At 39.3% G+C, this 20,050-nt stretch overlaps 1 protein-coding gene across 14 annotated transcripts in view; it reads right to left on the reverse strand.

Annotated features, from left to right (window-relative positions):
* Positions 1-20,050, reverse strand: part of ZFAND6 (zinc finger AN1-type containing 6) — a 95,924-nt gene that overhangs the window by 28,909 nt on the left and 46,965 nt on the right. For 5 of the 14 annotated variants that reach the window (XM_053595770.1, XM_053595771.1, XM_053595772.1 and 2 more), the window contains one exon: positions 2,366-2,487. The exons of the other annotated variants lie outside the window; for them this stretch is intronic. The gene's annotated coding sequence lies outside the window, so the exon portion shown is untranslated. The remainder of the gene's footprint in view (positions 1-2,365; positions 2,488-20,050) is intronic. 14 annotated transcript variants of the gene reach the window in all.

Below are 20,050 nucleotides of genomic sequence, written 5' to 3' on the forward strand. Positions count from 1 at the left end.
TCATTATATCGCTGCCACTTTAGTTATTGTACAGTAATTGCACCAGAGAGGAGTACTCAACCTAGCATTCATGCTTTATATATATACTTTACCCAACCAGCATTTCCCTAGAAATCAGGCTGTGTGCAAACAGAATAAGCTTGGAGTCATGTCGGCAGCATCTAAATCCCCGCTTTGCCATTTTGTTATCCATAAGAGTTTGGACATGTCACCAAACTTCCTGAGTGTCATTCTCTAAGTGGGAACTTATTCCACCTACCTAACCAGATTTAATAAGGCACATGTCTAAATAGTGCCTGGAACATAAAGAAAGTTCAGTAACCTTTTTACTCTACTCTTTCTAAAAGTAGAGGGTATTTTGTTTCCATCTATTGAAACAAATCGTGCTCACAAGTTTCTAGCTCACGTTGTTCCTTCCTTAGTCCACTTTGCACTCTGTTTAAAACAATTTTATCTGTTTCAAGAAATTAGCTTAAATTCTACTTCTTCTGGGCCCATTCCTTGCTCTATATTTATTCCTAAAGAAGCTGCCTATATGTAATAATACCCTGTTGAGGCACTTAATCTTACCATTACTCAAGTGCCTCAGTGGTTCACAACCCAGTTCCCAGCTAAACTGTTTTTTCTTCAAACGCTCTTTATGCTTAATATGAATCCCACAAAATATTTTGTTGAATAAGCATATTTTACTATTGTTAAAAGTATTCATGTCAGGCAAAAAATGATTATGTTGAAAAGGGGAGAAAATAAACTGACAAAAAATGTTTCAACCCAAGCACAGTGGCTGTGTGCCTGTAATCCCAGCTACTTGGGAGGCTGAGGCAGAAGCATCTCTTGAGTGATCACTTGAGTCCAAAAATATACTAAGACTGTATCTCTTTTAAAATGTTTTTTAAAAGTTTCATACTGCAGTATTTATAATTTATATATTGAAATAGCTATTCAGCAAGAATGACCAATAGCCTAAGGCAGTTATAAAACACATGCATGATTTTTTCATTTCATTGTTTTTCTCTCTCCTCTGACAGAAATAGGGAAGAAAGATGATTTATAATGGTGAGTTAGTCCAGAAGCTGTGAACTGCAAACCTGAGTTCAATATGATCAGCACCTATAAATTTTTTAAAATTAGTTGTTAGTGGCTCAGCACCCATAGCTCTGTGGTTAGAGCACTGGCCACAGGCACCAGGGCTGGCAGGTTCGAACCCCACCGGGCTAGCCAAACAATAATGACAACTACAACAAAAAAATAGCCAGACGTTGTGGCAGGTCCCAGCTACTTGGGAGGCTGAAGCAAAAGAATCGTTTAACCCTAAGAATTGTAGGTTGCTATGAGCTGCGACTGCACAGCACTCTACAGAGTGACATAGTGAAACTGTCTTGAAAAAAAAATTAGTTCTTAGCATTTAAAAATTGAGAAGTATCATATAAAAATTCCAGATTTCTAGCTTTTATTGAAAAATAAGAAGACCTGATGACAGTGGACTCATGTTTTCAAAATTAAAAACTCAATAGCAATTTAAGACCATCTTCACTTTTAGCTACATTGATTAATATTAGGTTTTTAACCTTTAACATTATGACCTTTTCAATTTGGAATCTCCACTATTAAAACACATAACATGGGGCAGCGCCTGTGGCTCAGTCTGTAAGGCGCTGGCCCCATATACCGAGGGTGGCGGGTTCAAACCCGGCCCCGGCCAAACTGCAACCAAAAAATAGCCGGGCGTTGTGGCGGGCGCCTGTAGTCCCAACTGCTCGGGAGGCTGAAGCAAGAGAATCGCTTAAGCCCAGGAGTTGGAGGTTGCTGTGAGTTGTGTGAGGCCATGGCACTCTACCGAGGGCCATAAAGTGAGACTCTGTCTCTACAAAAAAAATAAAAAAATAAAAAAAAAAAAACACATAACATGGTGACTTAAATAACACGTTAAGCTTTGAACTCCTACTGCAGCAGAGAGTAGCAAGACAAGCCATTGCCTTTTTTAAATCACTGGAAAACCGCTCAGAATTTGCCAATTCTCTACAATTGTATCAAATGAGAGATCCCAGAAGAGACCAACATAAAATTTATGGCATATCCCACTATAATTTTTGTTGACTTTTGTCATAATTGACCCAAACAGGGGTTTGGCACAGGTGCTTGAGATTCCTAGTGGCACACAGTGATTTCCCAGAGTTCTGAGCATTTGGATCTCTGGCTATCATATAAGGTGGAGGTAAATGTAAGAAAATATTTACAAAGTTTTCTGTAAATGAGCAGACAGTAATCATCTTTACAGAGACGACTAAAAATCCAGCAAAGTTCAAAAAGCAAACAGGTAAGTAAATATGACTTGATAGAAAACATGTGGGAAGCAGCTACTCACTCTGATATAAGAATAGGACTTTGGATTAGGGTTCCTACTGTACTGAGGGTGCTTTGCAGCTCACTCTCTGTATAGCGTCCCCAGTTTCCTATGTCAGGTGGTCTTCCCTGCTGCTGATTGGGCTGAAAGACAAAAATGTGCGAGTCTGGCTAACATGAGGATACATGTTGGGGATACTACATGTTCTTTCCCAACAAATTCATTCAACATTTCAACATACCAAGTAGGATACATAAATATAAAGAACCCAAAGTTAGTTCAAGTAAATACAAACCTCATTTTTCCAGTTATTGCTACAAGTAAAGTTTCCAGTGACTGATAAAGATAAATCTCACCAAAAGAGGCCACTGTATTGTCTGCATCTAAAGACATCTTAGGTGGCTCTCATTTACTGCATTCTGCACAACAATCCTTACATCAAGAGTTGGCAAAGTTTTCTGTAAATGACCAGACAGTAATATTTTAGGGTTTGCAGGCCATATATTCTGTAAACTCAGAACTCTACGGCTGCCAGGCAAAAGCAGCCCTAGACAACATACAAAGGAGCATGGCTATATTCCAAGAGAACTACACCAGTGGCCTCTAAAACTTGAATTTCACAGAATTTACGTGTCACTACATGTTACTCTGCTGATTTTTCCCCTCAAACACTTAACAATATACAAAAATCTTAGCTCATGGGTTGTACAAAAATAGGTGACAAGCTAAAAGCTTGCCAGCCTCTAAATTAAATAAGCAATAACTATAGTGTTATCATCTTTACAGATGATGTGGGGAGGCCAGAGAGACACAGGACTAAAGCACAGGTACAATTGACTAGAGGATTTTCTAATCCAAAACTGAATGTAAATTTTAAGTATCATTTATTCTTTTTAAGGCTCATGTGTGTCTTGGTTCACTACTGTTGATCCTCCATACCCATAGGCTGGTCAGCAGATTCAACCAATCTCAGATGGAAAGTATAATATTCCCAGGACATGAAACCTGTGGATACGGAGGACTGACTTTCCTTATCTGAAGGTTCTACAAGCACAAGACTTGAGCATCCAGATTTTGGTATCCACAAAGGAGAAGGGGTGTCCTGAGCCAATCTCCCACGGAGACAGAAAAACAACTGTGTATGTTCATCACCTAAAGAGGAGAAAGTACTGGGAACGGCAATATCTCACCCAAATCTGTATCTCCAGACATGGTTTACATGGAGATACATAAACTATGATGTACAGTAATGCTCTCAGTACAAACCCACCTCTATTTAGCATATCAAGGCTAAACTAATCTGTGGTGTCTTAATAATTACGAACTACAATGGTATAGAACAGCATGGTTGATTCTCACAAATACTTTGAGAAAACAAAATGTGTGTACACTATATAATTCCATATAAAATTTCAAGAACAGGAAAACTACTAATCTGGAATGTTAGAAGTCAGTATAGTTGTAATTATAATTTTCCCTCCCTTCTTTTCCTTCCTTTTGTTTTTCTCTCTTCTTTTTGGTTGGTTCTGCTCCTTGTGCCAGGTGGGAATTCCAGGTAAATCTGTCATTCCATTTTTACCAATAAAGCTAGATTTACATTAAAAAAATAATAATTATGAAATTATTCACTGATTGAACCTGAAGTGTATCTGTATTAGTGAAACTCAATTTTTGTCTGCCTTCCTTGCCCTTTTAGTTAATAAAACCTCCTTCTTAACAGAAGACCATTTCATTTGCTTTGAGTAGGCCTGATCCTTCCCTTCCCATGGCCAGGCCTGTCTCAGGGGTAAACATGGGAGCCGTGACTCAACCTGAGCCAGACAATCCTCCCTAGGTTTTACTGATACTACTTACGCGGGGAAAGACAGACTTTTCTTTCGGATTACCAGTTGTCAGGACAGTCTAATGTAAGCCTGATGATGCTGGTGGTCATCTTTGCCAAAATGCAGAGTCTACCTAAAAAAGCAAAATTTGGGGAGGAGGGGGAGCCAAAGCTTAAAGGGGCTGGAGTCCTGCATCCACCTTGCTGAGGTCAACCTAACTCCTTAAGATTCCTCAGTTATAGACAAAATTCTGGTTTAATGTTAGTTTGATTTGGGTTGCTGTCACTTGTGATTCGAAGTCCTTAGGAATATTCGAACCACTAAATGTTGCTTTGCTAAAACTCTCAAGCCTAAGAGAATAATCAGTGCAAAACATAATGAAAGATGCTCCATTAGTTCAAAGATGTCCTACAAAAGTAGAGACCAACAACTCCAACTCTTATTTTTCTTTTTAACATATGAAAAGTATAGGGCGGCTCCTATGGCTCGTGAGTAGGGCGCCGGCCCCATATACCGAGGGTGGCGGGTTCAAAACCAGCCCCGGCCAAAAACTGCAACAAAAAAAATAGCCGGGCGTTGTGGCAGGCACCTGCAGTCCCAGCTGCTCGGGAGGCTGAGGCAAGAGAATCACGTAAGCCCAAGAGCTGGAGGTTGCTGTGAGCCGTATGACGCCACGGCACTCTACCAAGGGCAGTAAAGTGAGACTCTGTCTCTACGAAAAAAAAAAAGAAGTATACAAAAGTCCTAATGTAAGGTTTAAATTTTCGCAAATTAGCACAACTGTGTAACTAGCACCCAGATCAAAATACAGAACAAGCTGTAAAAGCTTCCTCATGCCTTTTACTATGCACTTCTGCACAAGAATTACAACTACACTGACTTCTAACACTCCAGATTAGTCTTCCTGTTCTTGAACTTTTACATGGAATTATGCAGTGTACACAAATTTTGTGTCTATCTTTTCTCAAACTATGTGTGAGAACCCACCATGCTGTTTTACACCATTGTAGTTCATTGCTATTGCTATGTAGTGTATGCTACTGTAATAAACCACTATCTCTTCAAGAGTTGATGTAGAGGGCAGCGCCTGTGGCTCAGTCGGTAGGGCGCCGGCCCCATATACCGAGGGTGGTGGGTTCGAACCCGGCCCCGGCCAAACTGCAACCAAAAAATAGCCGGGCGTTGTGGCGGGTGCCTGTAGTCCCAGCTACTCGGGAGGCTGAGGCAAGAGAATCGCTTAAGCCCAGGAGTTGGAGGTTGCTGTGAGCTGTGTGAGGCCACGGCACTCTACCGAGGGCCATAAAGTGAAACTCTGTATCTACAAAAAAAAAAAAAAAAAAAAGAGTTGATGTAGAGTTGGGAATTTTATAGTTTAGGACTACTACAAATACTGCAATTACAAACCTTATTTTATGTGTCTCCTGGCTGACATACATACCTAGGTATGGAATGCTAGGTCCTAGGGTATGTACCTTTAGCAGACACTGCCCGGCACCTTCCTAATATAGTTATAAAAATGTACACTCTCTGGGCAATGTATGAGTGTTGTGTTTATTCCTTATCTCACTAATACTCAGTATTACTACTATCTGTTCTACCTGTGGTCCTAAAGATATGACTATACTCTAATCCTTAGAACTATAATACTATTTCATACGGCAAAAGATGTGATTAAGGATCTTGAGAGGATTTTATGTTTATTATCTTTTTGTATATTTTATGATTATTTTATTTTATATTTTATGATTTTTTAAATATTTTATGATTATACGATAGGCCCTAGATACTATCCCATGTATCCTTATAAAAAAGAGGCAAAGAATTTTGAGATAAACACACAACACGGCCTTGATTTTGGACTTCTGGACTTCAGAATCATAAGAGAATAAATTTGTTTGTAAGCCACCCAGTTTATTATTAGTTTGCTACGCAGACCTAAGAAAGTAACACACCTATTTTAATATTCTTGTGGGTGTGTACTTCTTACTACAGTCTCTTTTCACTGTCGTTAAGACCAATGTAGGCAAACACACCTGCATATGCTGCGGCCATCTGGGTGTCTACTGATAAATGCCTGTTTAAGTTTTCTGTGCATTTCTTCTGTTGGATTGTTTGCCTTTGCTTATTATTTCTTCCCCTTTGCAGCTGGTCTTTTCCATTTTTAATGGTGTCTTAAAACAAAATTCATCTTAATCTAAATTTTGTTAATAATTTTCCTTTAGAGGCTCAGTGCCTGTGGCTCAAGCAGCTAAAGCGCCAGCCACACATACACCTGAGCTAGTGAGTTCGAATCCAGCCTGGGCCGGTCAAACGATGACAGCTGCAACCAAAAAAAAAAAAAAAAATAGCCGGGCATTGTGGCAGGCACCTGTAGTCCCAACTACTTGGGAGGCTGAGGCAAGAGAATCATTGAAGCCCAAGAGTTGGAGGTTGCTGTGAGCTGTGATGTCACAGCACTCTACCCAGGGTGACAGCTTAAGGCTTTGTCTCAAAAAAAAAAAAATTTTTTTCTTTACAGTTAGTGCTTTTAGTATGTTATTTAATAAATCTTTTCTGCTCTAAAGTCATAGGGGTTAGGGGTATTCCATACTTTATTTTTAAACTTTATTATTTTACCTTTCACATTTAGATCTGTAATCGATCTGAAGCTGTTTTTTTGGTATGGAATTAGGTAGGGATTAAGATTCATGTTTTTCTGCCAATATATCTCTAATTAACCCAAAACCATGTACTGAAAAGATCCTCCTTATCCTCACCTTGCAGTCTCGTCCTTGACCATGCAAGCATGGGTCTCAATTCTGTTCCACTGGGTTATCTTTCTATCCTGTTGTAAATTACTATGGTTTCTGATATCTCACATCAGCGTTGGTTTAGTATCTGGCACCTGTTTTATTCTTCCCCATGATTTTTTTTTTTTGGGGGGGGGGCTATTCTTGGCTTTTTACATTTCCATATATGTTTTAGATCGAGTTTGTCAATTTCTGTTTTTAAATAATAGGATTTTGACTGGAACTGTGCCAAATCTCCTGATGTGCACACACTGTAGATTCCCCTCAATTCATTTAAATTTTCTTTAGGTTCCCAATGATGTTTTATATGGTGTTAGGTGAAGAGGTCTTCTCTTCTCTTTTTAGATATTCCTAGGTATTTGTTTATAATCTACTATAAATGTATCTTATTTTAAAATCTCATTTTCTATTTGCTTGCTAGCCTTCAAGGAGGCCCCCACGTTCCTGGAGCCTCCTGGTAGTCACACTTTGTACAGTCCCCTCCCATACTGCATGGATGTTGGTTTGGGAGATGAGAAATGTCACAGAAGGGATGGTGTACCACCTCCAGGCCTAGGTTATAAGAGATATTGTGGCTTCTGCTTTGCTTTCTCTCTTGGTAACTGACTCTGTGAAAGCTGGGTGTGATGTTATAAAGAAAAGCCTTTATGATGAGTAGCTAAGGTCTCACCCAACAGTTGTATGAGTGTCCTTGGAATGGGATCTTCCAGCCCTGGTCAAATCTTTGAATGACTGTGGCCTTGGCTGACATGTGGACTGCAATATCATGAAAGATCCCAAGCCAAAACAATATAGCTAAGCCACCCTTACACTGCCAACAGAAATTGTGTGAGACAGTAAGTGTTGATTGTTTTAAGTCACTAAATTTTGGGGTGACTTCTTATGCAACAATTGATAACTAAACAGTTACAGCTAAGCAAGTCTCGCTGCTTCTGTTTTTGCCCTCCTATAGTCTATTTTCAACATAGCAACCAGTGAACATGTTAGAATTTAAACCAACCGCATTGCTTTTGCTTAATCAAAATCCTCTAATGGTTTCCCAACTCACAAAGAGCAAAATCCAGCTTCCTGCCATGACTTAAAGGCTCTCATGGTCTGGTGCCCCGTTAGCTGACCTCCTCTTCGACTCCTACCCACCCACATACTGCCAAGGATGTCAGTGCACTCCTGGATCAACGCCTTGTCCTCGCGTTCTTCTCTCTAGAATTCTTACAACCACACTTCCTCACCTCCTTCAGGTCTTTACTCTTAGGTCACCTCTTCGGGGAAGTCTTTTTTTACCACCCTATTTAAAACTGCCCCAGCATCTGTTTATAACCCGTTTCAGTTTTTTATTTTTCCAATGCCCTTATCTTAATCTTAATTTACTACTAAACTGTACTAATTTTGTCTGTCCTCTCTTTACTCAAATGTCACTTCCATAATGGCAGAGATTCTGTCCATTTTGCTCACTGATGCTTGAAATGAGGCTTGGCAAATGATAGGTGTTCAATATTTTTTGAATGCATGAATGGAAATGCCCTGCCATCTTCCATCATACCACCATGAGTAGCCAAGAGTTTATAGTCTAAGGCAAGAAACCAGAAAAGCTTCTTTTCAAGAAACTGAATTTGCTGTTTAAAAAGAGATCTAGGTCTGGCAGCAGGGCCCACTTCATGTGGCTATACAGTAAAGCAAAGACACCTGGCCTCATGTTCTAAGCTTTTGGGCATCTTTTTCAATTCAGCCTACTCAAAAGTAGATTCATTTGGCAACCTGCCTAATTTAGCATAGCAAATAAGTAATTTTATGAGTAAAATTAAGTTGTAGTCAATTTCGCATTCTCAAACTGGCCTGGGTTCTACATCACATACCTTGAAGAACAGGACATAATTTTACCAACGCAGGCCACTCAATATCCTTTCCTCACAAAAAGAGGGGGAACCCACTTGAATTTTCCCACTGGCTTCCACATTCATGGACATTTACTTACTTTCCGCCCCAAAAAGACTACCACAGAAGATTTATACATGGATGATTCATAGATACAAGCCTTTTTTAAAAAAATCTACACTTTGACCTTAAAGACGGTGATTCTACCATGCAGAAGTAGAAGGCTTTACCTCCTCACCTTTTAAGGAATCTCTTCTCCCCCCTTAACACAAATCTACAATTTAGTATCTAATAATTGTAAATGAATGTCTTCCCCTGATTTCTTCAGTTTAATATGGTCATTCTCTAAATCTTTTCTGCTCCTTTGAAACTTTGTACTGACCCTTTTTAGACAAATAACTAGTTTTACTATTTATTGAAAAATATGCATATATTTATATGCCAACCACTATTCTAAGCCCTTTATAAATACCAACTCCTTTAATTCTCGTAACAATCCTATGAAATAGGTAGTATCACCATCCTCATTTCAAAGAGGAGGCATGAATGGTTAAGTTTAAAGGTCACATAGGTAGGGAGTGATGAAGCTAGGATTCAACTTTAAGTCCGGCTGGAGTCTATACTTTAAATCAGTAGTTCCCAAAGCACATCTGTGGTCTCCTGGGGAATCCTGAGAGCCTTTCAGAGGTCTAGTTTCACAGTAACAAGAACTTGTTATTTGCGTCTTCCACTGTTTTGACATTTGCACTGGTAGTGCATGTACAAAAGCAATGGAAGGTAAAGAAGCTGGAGCCTTAGCATTGTATCCAGGCAGTGGCACCAAACCGTACTGGTAATCACTATATTCTTCATCACCACACTCTCACAAGTTTTAAAGGCAGTTTCACATATGAATGTTCTTGACAGAATATAAAATTATTAATTTTATTACATTTTGATGTGATTACACTTCACCATATTTTTCCTCTTTGACCTATCTGGCATACTGCACCACAAAGTAAAGCCTTCCTCATTCTGGTTTCTCATTCACATACCACAAATCGAAGTCGATCCTTGAACAGGTTCTTCACACATACCTCCCAATCAGTCTCTCCTTTCAAAGGGCTACTAAAGGAAACAGATACCTATACAGATTCAGAGGAAAACAACGGCCACCTACTTATAACAATCAACATTTCCTTTCATACAAGTTTAACTATGAATAATGAGCAAATAAGTTGTAAGCATACAAAGCCTGTAACACAAGAGAAAGAACAAATGAAACACACAGAAAAGTTATTTTTTGTCAGAGTTGTATTCCCAGCACTTCCAATTAGGGTTGACAAACTTTTTCTCTGAAGTACCACCTAGTACATATTTTAAATTTTGTAAGCCAGTCTCTGTCATAACACTGAAAAAGAAGGCACAGATAATATGTAAATGAATGAGTAGAATTGTATTTCAACAAAACTTGATTTAGAAAAACTGATTTGGTAAAGGATCTGGTCAGTGGGCCACAGTGTGTCAATTTCTACTTTAATGACAGACACAAAGAAGGTACTCAAATATATGTTGGACAAATAAATGAATCACTTCACAACATTTTGAATAAAAGTATTATCAGGAAAGACATAGTAAAACTGCATGACTGTAAGCTGTTTTACTTTCCTTTGTCATAGCTCCCAGATCGAGGATGTCTCAATACACTTGTCTAAGGTGCTTATCACTCTGCTAAGTACTATAGAATAAGATTCTGCTCTCAAGGATCAATGTTGGTGCAAGGACAGAAATATTAATGTCTAATTTTCATGTATTTGCATCATAAGCATCACATCTAACTCAAAAAATAACAATTCTGTCAGCCACAAACACACAAAATACTAAGAAGAATCAAAACCACGAAGTTTTAGACCATCTCACGTACTTCACTGATGTACTTTAAAAAGGTGCTAAAAATAATTGCAAGATATTACCAAAACTGGACCAGCCCACCTCCGAAAGAGCTGCGCCGGGACCCGCTAGCCTACCCACCGGGCCTCCCCACGCCCTGACCAGGAACTCCAGGAGCTACACAACCCCGTGTCCTCTCTCTGGTACCCTCCCTGCCTCCACACTGGCCCACTCATCTGGCCAGGGACTCTGGTAGCCGCGTGCCCTCCGGAGCCCTCCCTGCCTTTGCGTGGAGCCCATCTCCTGGCCAGAGACTACTGGAGCCTTAGGCCCTCTGTGCCAAAGTCACTGGGCGCCAGGGACTCCCAAAACCGTGTTGTGCACCACCTGCCACCCTGTCGCTGGATCGGGAGTGTCACACTCCAGAGCTGCTCCCACAACCAGAACTCCCTGGCTGGGGCAGCCCCAGAAGAGCTACACAGGGTCACTCCCTACAAAGATCCAGCAACAATAGAGTGATTCCCCCGGGGGTCTAATCTCAGAAAGACACCACCCCAACTCTGAGGACGGCCAGAGGCAAAGGTGAAAAACAATCATGAGACGAAACCAAAGAAAAAATTCTGGCAATATGAATAATCAGACTAGAAGAACTCCCCCAAGGAACAACGGGGCAGACACAGCACAAAATCCCATGCACAAATAAACAGCTGAAATGTCAGAAATCAAATTCAGAATCTGGATAACAAATAACATCGAATTAGACTACCAAGCAGTAATGCAAAAGATGTCTCAAGAATTCAACAAATTCAAAGACAAAATGACCAAAGATTGTGACGCATTGAGACAAGAAGTTGCAGCTCTCAAAGATCTGAGAAACACAGTAGAATCCCTCAGTAACAGAATGGAGCAAGCAGAAGGAAGGATTTCTGACATTGAAAACAAAGCTTTCAAACGTTCCCGAACTCTCAAAGAGGAAGACAAATGGAGAGCAAAAACAGATGACTCTCTCAGAGAGCTCTGGGATAATTCGAAGAAAACCAATATTCGCCTTATAGGGATCCCTGAAAGCGATGAAGTGGCTTCACAAGGCACAGAGTCTCTTCTCCAGGAGATTATGAAAGAGAACTTTCCAGACATGCCAAGAGATTCTGAATTTCAGATAGCTGACAGTTTCAGAACTCCAGCATGACTCAACCCGAATAAGACATGCCCCCAGACACATCATAATCAATTTCACTAAAGTTAATATGAAGGAGAAAATTATGAAAGCAGACAGACGAAAGAAAACCATAACCTACAAGGAGAAGAATATTATTAGAGTAACTGCAGATCTCTCTGCTGAAACCTTTGAAGCTAGAAGAGGATGGTCATCGACTTTTAATCTCCTAAAACAAAATAACACTCAGCCCAGGATACTGTACCCAGCTAAACTGAGTTTCATTTATGATGGAGAAAATAAATACTTTAATGACATTCACATGTTGAAGAAATTTGCCACAACTAAACCAGCTCTCCAGGATATTCTCAGACCTATCCTCCATAAAGACCAGCGTAATCCTCCACCACAAAAGTAAACCCACCCAGAAAATTTTGATCAAATTCCAACTTCCACAGTCACAAAAGGATTAAAAATGTCCACCGGACTCTCGAAAGGCTTATCAATATTCCCAATTAATGTGAATGGTTTAAATTGTCCTCTAAAGAGGCACAGGGTTGGCTGACTGGGTACAAAAACTCAAGCCAGATATTTGCTGCATACAAGAATATCATCTTACATTAAAAGACAAATATAGACTCAAGGTGAAGGGATGGTCATCTATACTCCAGGCAAATGGAAAGCAGGAAAAAGCAGGCATCACAATCCTATTTGCAGATGCAATAGGCTTTAAACCAACCAAAATAAGGAAGGATAAGGATGGACACTTCATATTTGTTAAAGGTAATACTCGATATGGTGAGATTTCAATTAATAATATTTATGCACCCAACCAGAACGCATCTCTATTTATAAGAGAAACGCTAACAGACCTGAGCAACTTGATTTCCTACAGTTCCATAATAGTTGGAGATTTTAACACCCCTTTAGCAGTGCTGGACAGATCCTCCAAAAAGAAGCTAAGCAAAGAAATCTTAGATTTAAACTTAACCATTCAACATCTGGACTTAACAGACATCTACAGAACATTTCCGCCCAAAAAAACTGAATGCACATTCTTCCCATCAGCCCACGGAACATACTCCAAAATCGACCACATCCTAGGCCACAAATCTAACCTCAGCAAATTTAAGAAAATAGAAATTATTCCTTGCATCTTCTCAGACCATCATGGAATAAACGTTGAACTCAATAACAACAGGAATCTGCACAGCCATACAAGAACATGGAAGCTAAATAACCTTATGCTGAAGGACAGATGGGTTATAGACGAGATTAAGAAGAAAATAACCAAATTTTTGGAACAAAACAACAATGAAGACACGAATTATCAGAACCTCTGGGATACTGCAAAGGCATTCCTAAGAGGGAAATTTATAGCACTGCAAGCCTTCCTCAAGAAAATGGAAAGAGAGGAAGTTAACAACTTAATGGGACATCTCAAGCAACTGGAGAAGGAAGAACACTCCAACCCCAAACCCAGCAGAAGAAAAGAAATAACCAAAATCAGAGCAGAATTAAATGAAATTGAAAACAAAAGAATTATACAACAGATCAATAAATCCAAAAGTTAGTTTTTTGAAAAGGTCAATAAAATAGACAAACCTTTGGCCAACCTAACCAGAAAAAAAAAGAGTAAAATCTCTAATTTCATCAATCAGAAACAGTAAAGATGAAATAACAACAGACCCCTCAGAAATTCAAAAAATCCTTAATGAATATTATAAGAAACTTTACTCTCAGAAACATGAAAATCTGAAAGAAATCGACCAATACTTGGAAGTACGCCACCTACCAAGACTTAGCCAGAATGAAGTGGAAATGTTGAACAGGCCTACATCAAGTTCTAAAATAGCATCAACTATACCAAATCTCCCTAAAAGGAAAAGCCCAGGACCAGATAGCTTTACAACAGAATTCTACCAAACCTTTAAAGAAGAACCAGTACCTATATTACTAAACTTCTTCCAAAATATAGAAAAAGAAGGAATACTACCCAACACATTCTACGAAGCAAACATCACCTTGATCCCTAAACCAGGGAAAGACCCAATAAGAAAAGAAAATTATAGACCAATATCACTAATGAATATTGATGCAAAAATACTCAATAAGATACTAACAAACAGAATCCAACAACACATCAAAAAAATTATACACCAAGAATAAGTGGAATTTATCCCAGGCTCAAGGCTGGTTCAATATACGTAAATCTATAAATTTAATTCAGCACATAAACAAACTAAAAAATAAAGACCATATGATTCTCTCCAATTGATGCAGAAAAAGCTTTTGATAATATCCAACATCCTTCATGATCAGAACACTTAAGAAAATTGCTTGGGTGGCGCCTGTGGTGCAAGGAGTAGGGCACCGGCCCCACATACTGGAGGTGGTGGGTTCAAACCCGGCTCGGGCCAAAAACTGCAAAAAAACAAGAAAGAAATTGCTATAGAAGGGACATTTCTTAAACTAATAGAGGTCATCTACATCAAACCCACAGCCAATATCGAATTGAATGGAGTTAAACTGGAATCATTTCCACTCAGATCAGGAACCAGGCAAGCTTCCCCACTGTCTCCATTGCTCTTTAACATTGTAATGGAAATTTTAGCCATTGCAATTAGGGAAGAAAAGGCGATCAAGGGTATCCACATCGGGTCAGAAGAGATCAAACTTTCACTCTTTGCAGATGACATGATCGTGTATCTGGAAAACACTAGGGATTCTACTACAAAACTTTTAGAAGTGATCAAGGAATACAGCAATGTCTCAGGATACAAAATCAACACCCATAAATCTGTAGCCTTTATATATACCAACAATAACCAAGCCGAAAAAGGTCAAGTACTCTATTTATTTCACAGTAGTCCAAAGAAGATGAAATATTTGGGAGTATACCTAACAAAGGACGTGAGAGATCTCTATAAAGAGAACTATGAAACTCTAAGAAAAGAAATAGCTGAAAATGTTAACAAATGGAAAACATACCATGCTCATGGCTGGGAATAATCAACGTTGTTAAAATGTCCATACTACCCAAAGCAATATACAATTTTAATGCAATCCCTATTAAAGCTCCACTGTCATACTTTAAAGATCTTGAAAAAATAATACTTCGTTTTATATGGAATCACAAAAAAACTCGAATAGACAAGACATTACTCAGAAATAAAAACACAGCAGGAGGATTCACACTACCAGACCTCAGACTATACTATAAATCGATAGTGATCAAAACAGCATGGTGCTGGCAGAAAAACAGAGAAGTAGATGTCTGGAACAGAATAGAGAACCAAGAGATGAATCCAGCTACTTGCCGTTATTTGATCTTTGACAAGCCAATTAAAAACATTCAGTGGGGAAAAGATTCCCTATTTAACAAATGTTGCTGGGTAAACTGGCTGGCGATCTGTAAAAGACTGAAACTGGACCCACACACCTTTCACCATTAACTAAGATAGACTCTCACTGGATAAAAGATTTAAACTTGAGACATGAAACTGTAAAAATACTTGAAGAAAGTGCAGGGAAAACTCTTGAAGGAATCGGCCTGGGTGAATATTTTAGGAGGAGGACTCCCCAGGCAATTGAAGCAGTATCAAAAATACACTACTGGGACCTGATCAAACTAAAAAGCTTCTGCACAGCCAAGAACACAGTAAGTAAAGCAAGCAGACAGCCTTCAGAATGGGAGAAAATATTTGCAGGTTATACCTCTGATAAAGGATTAATAACCAGAATCCACAGAGAACTCAAACATATTAGCAAGAAAAGAACAAGTGATCCCATCTCAGGGTGGGCAAAGGACTTGAAGAGAAACTTCTCTAAAGAAGACAGGCACACAGCCTACAAACACATGAAAAAAAGCTCATCATCCTTAATAATTAAGAGAAATGCAAATCAAAACTACTTTGAGATATCACCTAACCCCAGTAAGAGTAGCCCACATAACAAAATCCCAAAACCAGAGATGTTGGCGTGGATGCGGAGAAAAGGGCACACTTCTACATTGCTGGTGGGAATGCACGCTAATACCTACCTTTTGGAAGGATGTTTGAAGAATACTTAGAGATCTAAAAATAGACCTGCCATTTGATCCTATAATTCCTTTACTAGGTTTATACCCAGAAGACCAAAAATCACAATATAGCAAAGACATCTGCACCAGAACGTTTATTGCAATTCCTAACAGCTAAGTCATGGAAGAAGCCCAAGTGCCCATCGATCCACGAATGGACTAGCAAATTGTGGTACATGTATACCACGGAATATTATGCAGCCTTAAAGAAAGATGGAGATTTTACCTCTTTCATGCTTACACGGATGGAGCTGGAACATATTCTTCTTAGCAAAGTATCTCAAGAATGGAAGAAAAAGTATCCAATGTACTCAGCCCTACTATGAAGCTAATTTATAGCTTTCATATGAAGGTTATAACCCAACTACAGCACAAGACTATGGGGAAAGGGCCAAGGGAGGGGGGAAGTCAGGGTGGAGGTAGGGTAATGGGTGGGGCCACATCTACGGTGCATCTTAGAATGGGTATAGGCTAAACCTACTAAATGCAGAATACAAATGTCTACATAAAATAACTAAGAAAATGCCATGAAGGCTACATTGAACAGTTTGATGAGACTATTTCAGATCATATATGAAACCAGCACATTGTACCCCTTGATTGCACTAATGTACACAGCTATGATTTAACAATAAAAAAAAAAAAAGAAAAAATAGATATTCCAGAAACTGATTTTCTTTTAGTTAAAATGTAACACCTTGGGGGGAAAGGATGGATAACAAATGTATCATGAAAAGAAGCATAATTACAAATCACTAGACAATAACTTATACATAGAGACAAGTGGATGTGTGGTGAAGAGAACCAAGGACTGACTTAAAGTTCCTTCTGATTCTGCTACTTCCTACTTAGATAAATGGTTCACCTAAAGCACCTTGTGTAAGACAGGTGTGATGCTTGTCCTCTCGAGGATCAAATGGGATAGTGACTCTGAAAATATTATATAACCCAGAAGTGGCAATATAAAGCTCAGTTCAGAACTGAGTGGCTTACTTAAGCCAAATATCTGTAGTTCATGAGAGAGCGCTGCAAACAGCCAGTTATCTAATAGTAACTGCACTCACAAATCCCAGACTCCCTATTTACTCCCAGCTCACAAAGGGCAGATTCATAAAAGGCCTCCTTGCAACATAGAAAACAATCACTTACAGGGGCTGAGCACACCTGCCAGGATGTCACTTTCTTGGTTAAAAGTGTCAGAGAATGGTTTCTAACATATTCCTCTCAAAAGTTTATAAACGATGTATCAATGATTTGGTATGCCTGCCAACAAAAATTTACTAAGTGTTTATGCTCAGTGTTTATAATTCCGGGGAAGGGATAAAAGCAGGTATGCGGTGTATGAGAGGAGAGAGTTCCATGTGCCAAGAATATAAAATGATGGGAAATGATCTTAAAAACAGACTAAGGCCACATGATGAAAGCTCTCTATCTACATGAAGGAGTCTGAATTTGAACCTGTAGGCAACAGTGGAATCCCATTAACTTAGAATGAAAAAGTGAGTAAAATGTTTTTCATTAAATACTTTACTACCATGTTTTTTTTATATACCTCACACTGTTTTGTTATATACCTCCCAATGTTCTGGAAAGAATTCAAGGTAACTTTAGAAATGTACGCTGTAGGATAATACCAAAAGTAAACAAAAGTGTTCAATTAAGAGGCACAAAATTAAGAGAAAAACAAAATAACTCAGGATAAGTATAAGTACAAATAATGTAAGAGCTTTTCATTTACAGTTTCTAAGTAGAACACAACATGATACGGCCAACAATATCTATAAAATAAAATACATGTTTCTTGGGTTGTACTACCTTTCAGTATAAATCAGTTATATCACAGACAACTTCAGCTAACAGCCAGTCTACATGGAGCCAGAGTTAAAAATAAAATCTTAAGTTGGGCGTAGTGGCTAACACCTGCAATCCAAGCACTCTGAGAGGCTGAGGAGGATGGACTGCTTGAGTTCAGGAGTGCGAGACCCTGTCTCTACTAAAAGCAGAAAAACTAGCTGGGTGTTGTGGTGGGTGCCTATAGTCCCAGCTACTTGGGAGGACGAGGCCAGAGGATCCCTTGAAGCTAAGAGTTTGAGGTTGCTGTGAGCTGTGACGCCAGGGTACTCAGCCCCAGGGCAACTGAGTAAGACACTGCCTCCAAAAAAAAACCACTAAAGGATGTGCATGGCCTATTATTCAGGTTTATTATTTATTTAAGCAATCCTTTAAATTTTTATTTCTCGTAAAAATACTTCTATCAAGGATTGCTAAGGGAGAGGGTAAGGAGAAAGACGGACTGAGAAAGTTGACTGGGGCACAAATCTCTGCTCCAAAGAGAATACATACTTTTCAGTATTTTTACATACCAGGTTTCTGTAAAATATTTCATTTGGACAAAGGGGTTCAAATAGCAAAAACAAATTTGAAAATTCTTTTCTAAGTTCTTGATTAAGTACAAACTCACAATGCTCAACAGTAAGCCAATTTGGGGTAGGATCTGTAATACAGACCATTAAAAGAATTAGTTCTATAAAAGTCGGATTCAGTCAAAAGGCTACACTCTAGGATTCAGAAGGCCACATGTGGACCCAAAGCCTCAGGATCCCCAACCCCATGAACATTTTGGAGCTGCATTCCCCCAGGTCCGCAGCCTGCTAGGAACCGGGCTGCAAAGCACCACTGCCTAAGCTCCGCCTCCTGACCCATCCTCTCCCACCCCCTTGTCCATGGAAAAATAGTCTTCCATGAAACTGGTCCCCAGTACCAAAAAGAACCGAGACATATAGCAGGAGGTGAGCAGCAAGCCAGCATCAGCTGTCGTTATAGCTGTGCCTCATATGCTCACACGACTGCCTGAGCTCTGCCCTGTCCCGTCCTCCTCTCCTTCCATCCAAGGAAAACTGTCTTCCATGAAACTAGTCCCTAGTGCCAAAAAAGGTCAGGGACTGCTGCTTTAGAGCAGATGTCCCACCTCTGAATTGAGATGCACTGAGTGAAATATCCACAGGTCACTAATTCATCCTACTAAGTTCTCTAAACTTTTCCCTAAATTAAAAATCAGATCAGAAAAACCACATAATCAGATATGTATTAAAATAAGCACTTATTGGAAATGTCACCTTATTATTTATTATTATGTACTAGGCCCTGGGCTAAGCAATTTATATAGATTATCTCATTTAGACCTCACCAACTCTATATGAGGATAGATAACATTCTCACATCCCTTTTCAATCAGCTGAAGAAACTGGAAGTCATACGAGCCCGTCACTGCCTCCCTGGTAACATCCTCTTGTAACAAAATCTGTATACCTAAAGTTCTTAGCCATTTTTGTTCTTTTGATAATCCTTCCAGACAAGCTAATTAGACATGGGTGAATGAATACCTGACCCAAAGAAGCTATCTAAAACCAGGGGCAGGGGTGAGTAGTAGTCATCTGTCTACTTTTCATTGAACAATCTTCCTTCATTTGTAATTTTTCTTTTGGGGGGTTCTGTTTTGAGATGTTGCAGAAGTCATGCTGGAATTTATAATAAAGGAGTATATTTACTTTTATTATGAAAATTAACTGACAGGAAAGTAGAAAGCAAGGTTTGGGCCCTTCCACATCTTGGCTGCTGATGCAGGGCCAGGCAGGGGTGGATTGTAAAGTGCGGTGGGCGATGTCTGAGGTGTCACCGAGATGTGGAAGTAACTTAGTAATCCAATGAGAATGCTGACATGACTTCAGATAACATATGTGCCTAAGGCTACATACAATAGGAGGTTGAAATATTATTGATAATCACTGCCTCGCTAAGTCACCACGAGGACATGTAATATCTGATGGTGTCATGCAACCATCTGCACTAGGAAGATAACTTCCTGGAAGCCAAACACCATGTAAAACTGGATCCATGTATGCATTCAAATAGCCAGAGTGTCCATATGTCTATCTTACATGATGTTGCCACACGACATTGTCTACAAAGTTCACACTCAAGAAATGCACAGTATAGTTTCACCCCCCAAAATCTCATGTTTTAAATAAGTTTACGATTTTGTGTTGGGCCGTGGGTTGGACAGCCCTTTGCTAAACAGTGATTTCTTTAGAACATAATACCATGTTCCTATTTCTT

The sequence above is a fragment of the Nycticebus coucang genome, chromosome 6 (assembly GCF_027406575.1).
Source record: "Nycticebus coucang isolate mNycCou1 chromosome 6, mNycCou1.pri, whole genome shotgun sequence".
Classification (NCBI taxonomy): Eukaryota; Metazoa; Chordata; class Mammalia; order Primates; family Lorisidae; genus Nycticebus; species Nycticebus coucang.